We start from the raw sequence: 13,516 nt of genomic DNA, 5'->3' as shown, positions 1-13,516 counted from the left end.
TTAGGGTAATTGGGGATAATTTTGTAATTATAATATTTACTTGTCATTTTATTCTTAACCTCCCAACTTAGGGGAGCCAAAAAGATTGAGTTTTGCATGATTTGTGAGATGAGCTAAGTGAAATGGTTAGGACTTTTTACAAGAATGGGGTAGCATTTTTTACATGCTCATGCATTTAGGGTGACTTTGTACAAGTATAGTATTGCACACAAGTTTGTGCACAAATATATGAGGAACAGTAAAGAATTGATGTCTATCAAGTATAGAGTGGATGGTTGTCATTAGAGTTTAAGCACAAATATTGTGGGAAACAGTAGTCCTTTATAATGTGTGACGACATTCATAAATAAGCATGGTCATTTTACCCAACATAATTAGAAAGTTATGCATGGTAGAAGAGTTAATTTGACATCATCAATAATAATTGAGGAGATGAGGAACCACATAATCTTGTGCCAAATTTTAACATACGATTACAACTAGTTTTCAATAATATCCTTGTAAATTGTAATTAAAATTTAAAATAGTACTTATGACACTAAAATTTAAATAAAAGACAAGAATAAATAATTAATTATTATGTACACTTTTTTAATCTTAGTTTTTTTAATATCACTATGTAATTTGAATTTTTTTTTAAAAATACAAGTTTTTTAATAGGGTAGGCCTTTATACAAGCCAGGCTCAGGCTGAAAAATAAGCCTGTAACAGGCCACAGGCCAGGCTCAGGCTGATATGCTACAAAACAGGCCTGGCCTATTAAAAGTAAGACTTGGCCTTGTCTGGCCTGTTTCTACCCTTAGATAAAGCAAAATGACATTTTTACATTAAGAACTCAAGGGGTACACCCGGCTTCCATTTCTGCCTTGGCAATATCATGACATGAACACCACAATCCCTCCTGTCCACACAATGACACCGAGAGTTTCAGTTACTTGAATCGACAACCCAATTAGCATATGACATAAACAGTTCATAACAATAATAGATTATTTTACTAATGTACGGGAGCCTTAATAATTTTAGTCATTGTGTTTTTCTCAATCAAATTAGTTTCACCATCTCAATGATATCATAAAACCTAATCCTCTACAAAAATAACATGTTCATAAACACAAGTGTGTATAAAATAACATACAATGGTTCTTACGGGGAACAAAAATATAATTTTTTACACATTCAATGGTCACTATTTTCACGAGTCTTTCATGACACCCTTCTTCTTACTTGTCTTCTTATCCTCATAAGGTGTTTTCATAGAATCAAGGACATAGAAATCTATTGTCTTTGGCTCAAGGGTTAAGAAGAACCAATAGGGCACCCACAAGAACCAGACCCAAAATCAAATCACATTCACCTAAATTATATCTAATTATGCTGTGGAAGTATTAGCTTCTTATATTTGTTGGCCTTCTAATATATTGGGTCACCTATCTTTATCATCATCCACATGAGATAAAATTATTATTTCAGAAATTGAGGTTGTTATGTCCAATTTAGTGTCAACTATGTAGACAACATCAATATCAGCAAACTTACCATTAAGTCAGCATCAAAGATATGCCTCCTTACTTGTTTTCTTTTTCCTTTAATCTCATACATTACTACCTTGGATATCAGTGCTATTACTTATATTCTGTAGGAAATGGTTCTCATATCCATTTCATGAAAAAAAAACAATAATTAAAATTATTATTACTAATACATTATAAACCAATAGTATAGCATACCCTATTATTTATTTTATGAATTTTACTAGACATATACACCTGCTCTTAAGAGTGATCTCTTCATCAAACATTTTAGTCAAATGCTAGACAAACAATGTGAAGTCGTATATAAGCATCTTTAACACTTAATGACCACACCTAGACCCTAGATTTGGGTTCACAAGATATGATGTTAAAAAAAATATCCATTTTATCTGTAATCATCTTCATCCTTGAAGTTTCCTTGAACTCCATCTAGGAAGATATGATTGTCGCGTTGTGTTGCCTCATCAATCTCTACAATTATTCTCCCTTGTCAAGTTTTGGTTCATCCACACTTACCCTTTTTTCATTTGGTCTTTATCATCTTGAGGAATGATAATGAGAGATCTAGTCGTCACAGCCATAGGTATATCTCCCTAAATATCACCTTCCTTAACATGTTCAATCCCCTTAACCAAATCACCTTCCTCAATATGTTCAATACCCTTAATCAAATCATCCTCCTTGGCATGTGTAGTCCCTTACCCACATCACCTTCCATATCATCACCATCCTTACCTCTTTCATCACCTTTTCTTTCATTGTCATCATCATCTGCTTCGTTCTTGACAATCTTTGTCTTTACTATCTCAACAGGAGCTTCCCCCTTTCTCTAATCTATACCTTCATAAGTTGCTCACCCATAACATTTATTAGTATTTTATAGTGTTCTTCAATCTTCCTCATCAACTAGCCAAGCAACTATTGTAGCTCTTGCTTGCATAATACAATTGACTTTGTTAATTAAGTGACTTACTACTGGGAAAAAAAAGTTATCAAACATACCATATATCGAGCCTAAATACTATTCACTTTTTGCCTCATCATTTCTCAAGATACTGTCAATGCCACTACATCAGTCCATAAAACATCCCCATATCTTGTACTCCTTATTCACTATTTCCTTTATCCTTTCCTTTGCCTAAAATTCAATAACAATAATGCCAACAATGAAGGTTATCACATAACATACATTAATTATCATACCATGAAAAGGGAGCACATGTTCATGCCATAAAGAAAACTCATTCATCCATATTGTCAAGGTATCAAATGCAAAGAGTTCAAGGCATAAAACACATGACAAACAATCGATACAAGTTAGCATTAAAGTTAGATATTCTTGCTACCTTATTCCAAGTCTTGATTCTTGCCTCTCTTTCATTGAGTTTGAAGTCCTTGTTGCTAATGCTTAACTCCTATTAGATCACATAATAGGGGCATTATAAGTATCAATTCAAAACAATTTCAATAACTCAACTTAAACCCTTAACTCTTATCTCTCAATTTTAGGGTCTTGTTGTCAACTTTTCCAAAATAATCCCTATATGCTTTTCCTACATAATTTTACATGTTGAATCCATATCTGAGCTTAAAATCATCAAAATCCAACTTGTCTCTACTTAACTTGCTTTGGCCGAGATATAGGGTCTTGGAGTTCAAAATTTCCATTTTCAATTTTAATAATACTTTTAAACACCTTTTCTCAACATAACCTTATACAATATCACCTTCTAAATTCACTAGAAGTATCAAATTAACATGAATCAAACTCTAAACCCTAGTACTCAAAGTGGCCAAACCATATGTCCCAAGAAATCAATCATGAAATCTTCTATAAATCATGCAATAACACAAAATTCAAGCCTTTTTCCTAGCTCTTAATCCATATACCATCATCAAATTATTTATGGCATGCTTAATTCAAGTTTGGATAGCATAAGAACTTAGGTTTCTAGCTTCTAATCACCATCAAATCATATTTAAACTCAATATCTATATGACTGAACAAATAATGACAATAACTAGGTAAAAGTGTCCTTAGGGTGTGTTTATCTAAAAAGGAATGTCAATTTATTTTATTCTACCATATTTTGACCAAATGCTTTCTGATAGTTTTTGGTTCTATAAATCCACAATTCTACTTCAATAGCTCCCTTTTATTATGAGGAAATTCTCCAATTTTTCTTAAACCAAGACTGAATCTGTAGATGTCTCTTTTTAAAAAAATTTCGATAAGTCCTTGTTATAGTAAAATTTGGCTTTAAATATTTTTAAAGCCAACTTTTTCACTTTTAAGTATTGGGAACATTTTTAAAATCTTCTATAATCTCCAAACTAATTTTCTCCTATTTCTGTCTTATTATTTGAGGCCTCTAAGTGATCGAAATAATTAATTTTGCTAATTTTTCCTAGTCAACCAAAACTCTCATAATTAAATAAAATTCTCTTATAATTTATTCTCATCTAATTTTACGTTTTAACCTCAAATATGGCTTTAGACCTTTTTCTCTATTTTCTATGAATTTTTGGGAATTTTCAAAAATGTTGGGCACACTTTCCAAAAATACCTTTTATTGACCGAAACTTTTCAAATATGCAGTTTGGTCCCTATTAGGGTTTCACTTCAAAAGTTGTCTCATCTGCATCTCCTCTATCCTATCTAGCCCTTAATAAATTTTCAGAAATTTTGGGTACACTTTCCAAAAATAACCTTTATAGACCGAAACTTTTCAAATATGCAGTTTAGTCCTTGTTAGGGTTTCACTTCAAAAGTTGTCTTATCTACATCTCCTCTATCCTATCTAGACCTTAGTTAGTTCTAAATTTCTCTTTTAGTAACTTAAAATGCAGGATGTGACACTTCTTCTTCCTAAAACCTTTCACATAGTCATTATCTCCTTCCTCAAGTCCTTTATAACATATGTTACTCAATTATAGTTTCCAAACCCATCTATTGTGCAATACATGACTCTCAACAAACAATCACTTACTCTTAGGCTTGAGGTGGGACATAGAAAGCTCTTAGCCTATATATCACAAACAAGAGCACAAATTTGTCCTCCTCTTCCCCAGATTTAATGTTATCCAATATCTTACTATATGGGGCTTTCCTATAATCCTTCTTCAACCTTTGATATGTTGGATGATCCTCCCAAACATCCACTATGACCTCCTCCCCAACATGAGGTAAACCTAGCAACTGTTCAACATCTTTTCCTTTAATTTCTTTTGTCTGTATCTTAATCCTAAGTTGATGTGTTGGTAAGCCATATGATCTCAGTAAAGACATAATGAGATCATGTGGAAGTCTATCCAATTCCTTTAGAAATTTTCAAAACTTTGTCATCTTAATTATCTTCTTTAAATCATCATTGTTATTGACAAAGTTCAACAATGACTTGAATCATTGTAATGAGCATTGGGTATGAAAGAAATCTTTATACTTCTTTACCATCTTTTCTAGCCTTCATTTCTTGGCCTCTTTAGTATACCTCCTCTCTTCCTTAGGCAATGCCTTCGATGCCTTTCCTATAGGCTTTTTTTCTTCTTCCATTTTTAAACATCTTCCCCAATTTAGCCATTAAGTCCCTTATAAATAACACTAACCTACCCTATATTGATTTTAAGGCAAACCTTTCCCCCAACACCATCTTCCTTCCCCTGCAAGACATGCAATATACACTTATTAACTAACACATATAGTAAATACCAAACATATTGTAGTTATTCACATTAGCTTTGTTGTCATTTGCTGTACAAATCTCAGATTAACTACTCTAACCTAGTCAGTGCCTTATAATCATTCATTGTAGGCAACCCTTAAACAAATATAGTCATTTCCACAAATCTCTTTGATAATTGGCTATTCCATTATGGTCATAACCTAAGTTCCATTCATTCTAGGCACTCCCCACACGTCATTACTTATCCCTTTCTAGTCACTACCTATTACTCATTTATTCCACACATTTCCCTAGACATATCTTTTATGAACTTATTACTTAATCCATTCAAATTATTTCCCAAACATTTGTAGTCAATGGTGATAATGATCTACTTCATTCCTACAACACTCATTTCAAACAAAGTTTAAACCATAAAATACAATTGCAATCAATCTCAACTGTGTTCTTGTCATTTATAACCCTAAACTTGGCAACCATGACAATCATCTACTTTATTCCTACAACATTAATTTCAAACACAATTCAAATAACAAAACACAATTCTAGTCAAACATAATCATATTCTTGTAATTTCTAACCCTAAACTCATCAATCCTTTTATTCAATCACCCAAACATGTCCAGTACCCGACAAAAATTTAAGCCCCAAACTTATGTTAGTCAACTGTTGATGGTAGCCACAATAGCAATGGTGATGCCCACAATATATTGCTAGCCATGGTAGGCAAAATATGCGACCTAATATACTATGGCCAATAACCTTTGCTCCTCCTTACTTCAAAAATACAACCTTCACACACAAGATGGGAGCATGATGGGTGGGAGATTATCGGACAAATGGTTCCTTGCTTTGTTTTTTTCTCAAAACGAACACAAGGGTATTTTTGTCCTTTCTCATTTTTTTCAAAATTCCTATTCAAGTTGTCCCTCCTTCTATGTCATTTGCAACCAAGGAACAAAAAATCGGACCAGACACTAAACCAGTTAAAGTAGTAGTTTAAAGGTTAGTTGGTCGAACCAGGGTTAACTCAGGATCAAACTGATCATATTAAAATAATCACTAATAACAAAATACTAGGAAATATAACAATAGTTTGATTGTAACAATAACAAAGTATAACATTGAGAATTTTGATCTTTATAATTCATCAATAACTAAAATTAATAATCATTGATACCAAAATCATCATTGAAATTTATTCAAACCTATACTGACTAAGATATTCAAAGCTAAATGAGAAAAAATAGAACCAATAGTAACATAATCTTTCAAATCAGTTCATCACCAGTTCACACCAATTTTCAATGGTTTGATACCAATTCAACTCTTGACTGGTTTAATGCCCAGACCAAACCAGACCACTGGTTGGTTCATCAATTTTCTGGTTGAACCAACTAGTTTGGTCCAGTTTTTTTTTCCTTGTTTATAGCTGTTAACTCCCTTTTTTGGGATTTATTATTTTCAGGGTTCTTTTTAGGTCATTTTCCCAACAAATAAAAAAGGAAGAAAAAAAAAGGAGGGGATTTTTCTTAATTTATGAACAGAATAAAGTTTCTACTTGGTTTATAGTGAATAGTATTGATTAGAAAAATACTAAACAAAATTAAATGTCACAACTTTCCTCTATCATCACCATTCCATGCTTACCTCGTCCCTCATCCTATATTTGTCCCCTTCCCTTAATCCAATAAGTTAGACTTTTTAGGGGGGAAAGTATCCCTTCTACCTCCAATATAAGAGATAGTGGGGATTGGATTTGAGCATAAGCCACTTTATCTTTTATATTTATTATTTTCTTCAAATTAATTTACCTTAATTATATATAGTATAATGCTATACAAGAGTATTTTAGGAAGATTATCACATGCTATAATTAAAGAATTTTTAGCATCTTTAATCTATCCCAATTAATTAACTCTCATATTAAAGATTATAGAGAGTTTTATTAAAGAAGTACTTCCTTGGTCCTACATGAATTAGGTTGCGAATTCGCAAAAGTTATTTGTAAAAAATCCATCCCTTTCTAATTATTTTATATTGAAAAGTATTCCCATGATAGAAAATTCATTAATATGTATAACAAATAGTTAGAGTTTAAGGGAACACTGCTACAAAATTACAAATACTTGACACCAAATACTTGACGGTTAAAATAAAAATATCAAAAAAGTGAGGCAGAATTTGCCTAAACAAAACTTGATGGTCAATTATTTCTTTAGAGTACTTGATGATTTTAAAAAGAATCGTCTAGTATTTCTCTAAAATATCTGATAATTTCTTTTAAAATAGTCAAATTTTATAATAATTGAAGGTTTTGCAATATAACCATCAAGTATTTGAAATAAATACTTGACGGTTTATTCATAAACCGTCAAGTATTATGTTTTAAAATCCCTAATCTATTTCACTTTGCTCAAAGTCAATTTAAAATTTCAGGCGCCCTTCTCTTTCGTATGCTCTGCCCAACGTTCCAGTGCTCTAATTTGCTATCCCTACGTCATTTTCGTCTTTCTTTATTGTTTGTATGGTTCCTTCTCGATCATCGTCATGTTTTTTAGTCTGTGGTTCTTCTCTTTTGTAATCGGTGAGCATTATTGCATTTTGTTCATGGCGTGTTCTCCAGATTTTATTGCTTCAAATTGGTCATGTTCTTCTTTAAAATCCCTAATCTGATTTTGCAGTTCCTTCTACCTTATTGCGTTTTTCCTGGTACAACTCATGAATTTTATTGCTTTAGGTTGATCTACTAGCATTTCCTTTTCTTGCTCCACTGCTTCTAGTTTTTATCTTATGGTTGTAGGATAATGAATTGGAAAAAAAGTTTTGTTTATTTAGAAGTAAGTTTTTTCAACTAGCATGAGTTGTTGGTTTATGGGTTGAATAGGATTATTACTTTGCATTTAAATCTTTTGATTTTTGTTCTATTTGAAAGTGTTGCTTATTTCTAGTTTATGGAAGTTTAATGTGGGTTCTTTTAAGGACTTTCAATTTGTTAGTACTTAAAACTATAGCGAGTTAGATTGAAATTGCCTTGCTGGCCATATGTGAGGATTGAATAACAATTAGTGTAAAAAAGAAGTCATTTGGGTCATATGTTTTCTGTTTTTGCCATAGATTCTTTGCTTTTGTAATTGAAATTGACTTGAGGGTCCTATGTTTTATGTTTTTTCAAATTATTGAATATTAGTTAATTCAAATGTTATTATTGAAATTGCATTACTACTGGTTTATTGTTTAATACTCCTCCAGTCCTAAATATAGGGCCCCTATACACACTAGTATAAGGGTCTTATATTTAGAGCCGAAGGAGTACTTTATTTGAAGTCAAATAGAGGGCATAAAGCCTACGAAATGCTCAATTTTAAGCCGTTATGCTGCCAAATTTTTTCCAAATGGAATGACACATTAGTAGTGGTAGAATTTTTTTCAAATTGAAGTCAAAGTGAATTTTTGTTGAATTACTAGGTGTTAACAAGTAGAATTAAAGAGAGATAAATATGATCAATAGTGCCTTATGCATTGACTTCCTATTTTTGTTTAATTCTCACAATATCTTTGAGTTGCTGATCACATTTTTCTCTAAATGATTCATCTTAGTTAGGGACCATAGACAAGGAATGGATGTCCGTTAATCGTCTAATAAAGGAATATTGGGATGGGGTGGAAAATTTTATTAACTTTGAGGTGGAGCATGCCAACGATCACAGTAAGATTATTTGTGCTTGTCTTAAGTATTGCCTTTTAAAGTGGGTTTCACCATCCGTTTGTGAAAACCACTTAATTATCAATGGAATCTATCAAAGTTATAAGCGCCGAACAAAGTACGGAGAGACAAGAGATATGAGTAATAGTAGCCGAGGACATAGTAAAAACTATGGATAATCTAATTTTGACACAAGTACAAATGAAGCCAACTGTCTTAAGGATATGGCCAACGCGATTGAATGGGAACTTGAGGATTGTCCAGAAATGTTTGAGAGATTGAAGTGTGATACTAAGACACCTCTATATGAAGGTTGTTCTAACTTCACAAAATTGTCTACAGTTTTGAAATTGTATAAGTTGAAGGCAAGCAATGGGTGGAGTGATACAAGCTTCACAAAATTACTTCGTTTGTTAAACAAATGCTACTGAAAGAAAACGAGCCTTCAACCAAAACATATAACACAAAACAAGTGTTGCGCTCTATCACCCTTAGTTATCGAGTGTCCTAAGTGTAATGTCTCATGCTACCAAGAGAATGGGAAGAGCTTGAAGAACGCATTATGGTATTCTCCTATTGTGCCAAGATTTAGACGCTTGTTTAGCAATGTAGAAGATGCGAGAAATTTAAGATGGCATGCGGATAAAAGGATTAAAGATGGCATGCTTTGGTATCCTGTTGATTCTTTAGAATGGAAGAAGTTTGATATTGAGTATTCTTGATTCGGGAAAGAAGATAGAAATCTATGCCTTGTATTCGTTACTGACGAGATAAACCTGTATCGAATGCAAAGCAATACCTACAGCACATGGCCAGTGATTTTGTTTATATATAACCTTCCTCCATGACTATGCATGAAGCACAAGTATTCTGTGATGTCTATGATAATCCCTGGGCCAAAGCACCCAGGAAATAATATAGATATATACCTAGCTCCATTAATTAAAGACTTAAAACTATTTTAGGAGAGTGGGGTCGATGTATACAATGCATTTAAGGAAGAAACATTCAAGTTGAGAGCCATGTTGTTTAGCACAATTAACGACTTCCCTACATATGGTGATCTCTCAGGGTATGGATTAAAGGGCAACTTGGTTGTCTTATTTGTGAAGAGAGCACAGATTCCATAAGGTTGAAGCATGGTATGAAAAATTCATATATAGGACGTCATAGATGGTTACATTTGATCATCCTTATTAATAAATTAAAAAAATTTCAATGGAAATTCAGAAGAAGGTAAGGCACCTACACCGTTGACTAGGTAGGACATCTTTGAAAAGGTGAAAGATATAGATTGTGAATTTGAAAAACCTTTTGTGAGGCATGTTAGGATAAGTAGGTGGAAGAAGATGTCTATTTTCTTTGTGTTGCTGTATTGGATGACCCTGAATGTGAGGCATTTTCTTGATGTTATGCATGTTGAGAAAAATATATGTGAAACTGTGTTTAGCACATTACTCCATATTGCCAGGAAGACTACAAATGGCATAAATGCGATGCTAGACATAGTTGAGATGGGGATAAGGGAGAAATTGGCACTAGAGAATAAGGGAACTCGTACATTTCTTCATCCGGCAGCTCACACGCTATCTAAAAAAGAGAAAATTAGCTTTTATGAGTTTCTTACTACAGTAAAAGTGCCAGAAGGCTACTCATATGTTTGTTCAAGATGAAGTGGACATTTAATATGTGATGAATAGGCCTAAGGACCTGTTTGGTTTAAGGGGAGGGTAGGGGAGGGAGAGAAGGGTAAGGTGGGGGATGGTAGGGAAGGGTTTAACCTTATCTTGTTTTGTTTGATTAAAGAGGAGGGAAGGGATGGATATTTAATGATCCTTTGTTTGGTTCAAGAGAGAGAGGCGAGAAATAATAATGATCAATTTACCATTTTATCCTTACATATTAGTTTTTATTTTTATTTATATATTACAAAAATTAATTTACATCTTAGTTCAAATTACATAATTTAATAAAAATGCAATATTACTAGGTTAATATGTGTATTAAACAATTGGTACGGTAATTTTTTATTCTAATTAGTATAATAATATATTTTAAATAATCAAATAATCAAATTTACTTTTCTTTTAAGAAAATGAAATTTTTGTTTTGTTTTGACTATGCTTTTTCTTCCTGCTTTAAAGCATTTTAGTTAATAAAATAATATTTTTGTAAAAATAAATTAATTTTTAATTGTAATAATATTTTTATTTTATATAAATTTTTATTACACATAAACGTCACACAGTTGCAATGGGCCGCATGTTCAATTTACCGAGGGAGAGCATGATTCATAATATGCCTCTCCCTGCTGATCATGTAAGGGTACAATTAAACACTGTCATTGATCCTAAGTATACCTTTCCTATACCCACCCGAGATACAGAGACAGTGGCTTAAGCCGTGGGTAGCTTTGTTGCTTGGCTTGGTCGTCTCCTTATGTTAGGACAATCTACAAAGGTATGTATAGGTTGATACCTTCAATTGATTTAAAATAAACTCTGTTTTAATTGCTAACTATGTGTTTGTCAGTCTAAGGGGAAGAAAAGCCTACTGGGCAATCATTCATTATTATCAACACAAAAGCAACCCTCTAAGCTTGTTCAATCAGTATCATCAAGATGCTAAATATGTCTTGAGAAAAATGCAATCAGGGCCAGATTAGAACACGGCAATTCTTTATTGATTCCCCTAGAATTTGAGCCAGAGATCTATGGTAGACCCTTGTTTGACTATGTCACAAATGATGTATTGAAGGAAATTATGACGCCTAGATTGGCCAGCATGAATGCCTGTAACTTTGATATCAGGTATTTCTTAAAACCTTGATTACATACTTGACTACCTGAACATTTATTCTATTGATCTGTTTGTTTGTTGATTTAGGTACCTTTACAAGAATTTTATAATTCGTAATGGCCTCAATGACAAGTTTAAGATTATCAGCTTCCACACTTTTGCCAACTGTGGCCCTGATATGAAGAAAGACTTATCTAGAGATTTAGTAGATATCTTCATTTCAATGGAAGTAAAGAATAGGGATACTTTGTTTCTAGTGCCTTATTGTTAATGGTAGTATACTGAACTTGCTTAAATTCTTTTATTTTCAAATATTTTGTAATTGTTCTAATTGTCTTTATTATACTTAGGGATATTGAATGCTGGTTGTGGTCAATGTCTTAAAGCCAACGATTTGGTATCTCGATTCTCTTTATGGGGATCTGACCAATCAACCTTTAATGGTTTCATTGTTTAATAAGTAATATTTATATGTTTTATTCATATTTAATTTAATTTCTTGCTTCTATATAATTTTAGACAATTATTAATATTCAATTTTATTGTCTTCTCAGAGCTTTATGGCTATACCGCATAGATCAAGCCTTATCCTGGCCCCCATCAAAAATGGCCAATTCGACTTATATTGTATGACATTTGGTTTGTTATTAAGATGTATATAATGTAAATTTATACATGGTGGTTAATTAGATTCATATGACCAAATAATTGATTGTTGTATATTGGTTTGAATGCTGGCCTGGTTTTGTTTATCGAATAATGCTGCTTTGTATGAAATTTCATAATGTAGGGGGCTACTAGAAAAGTAACACCACTATTAAAAAAATTCTAAAAATACTTGATGGTTATTGGTTTAAAACCGTCAAGTATTTAAACAATACTTGACAGTTCTTTGAGTAACTGTTAAATATTTTTAGAATACTTGATGGTTGTATAAGTAATCGTCAAGTAATTGATGCCATTGACTGCAAAATTAGTCATCAATACTTGATGGTTTTACATTTAGAACTGTCAAGTACTGCCAAAATATTTGACGATTATAACTGTCAAATATTTTCCATCCAAATATATAACGCAAACATACTTGACGGTTTTTAACCATTAAGTATGAGCAAAAATAATTGTCAATCTTTGTGTTTTCTGTAGTAGTGAAAAAGTTATAAATTTAGTAGACGTAATGAATAGAGGTGTTGTATATTTAGAACCAAAGCAAACCTTTCTACTAACTCTTATATTTAGAATGGAAAGAAACAAAATTTATCATATAGACATTACGGTTTCCCATTGTATTTTCTTAAAGGAAAACTATTACACCCATATTTACACAAATAAAACATATGCGAAAGGATATGTGTGCGCGCGCGCGCGTGTGCAGGTTATTTGAGTTAACTGAAATTGATATGCCTTTTGTAGGTCTCCTAAGCTCTGATGCTCGTAAACTTGATTATGAGTAAACTGATGACAGGCATATTTTGAAAACATAAGAAGAAGATTCTAAATAAGTGAAATGAAAGAAAGAAAAAAAGAAAAAAGGAAAACGAAAGAGAAAAATATATACAGTCCACTTTTGCAATAATTAAGATTCACAATAATATCTTAAATAATCTTGCATCTCTCTCTCTTTCTTCACTTCTGATGAAGTTTATTTTAGAAGATTTGGATTATACACACACACACACAAAAGCTCGATCCCCAGATTACTATATTAATTATTCACTTCATGAAGACTACATATAAACACTAATTAATTATAATCTCTGCTCTGTGTGTGTGAGAGAGCAGGAAGCAAGACT

The sequence above is a fragment of the Neltuma alba genome, unplaced genomic scaffold (genome assembly GCF_004799145.2).
Source record: "Neltuma alba isolate B1F8T4 unplaced genomic scaffold, ASM479914v2 tig00001883_pilon, whole genome shotgun sequence".
Lineage (NCBI taxonomy): Eukaryota > Viridiplantae > Streptophyta > Magnoliopsida > Fabales > Fabaceae > Neltuma > Neltuma alba.
The sequence above is the reverse complement of the archived record's forward strand: the minus strand, read 5'-3'. Positions refer to the sequence as shown.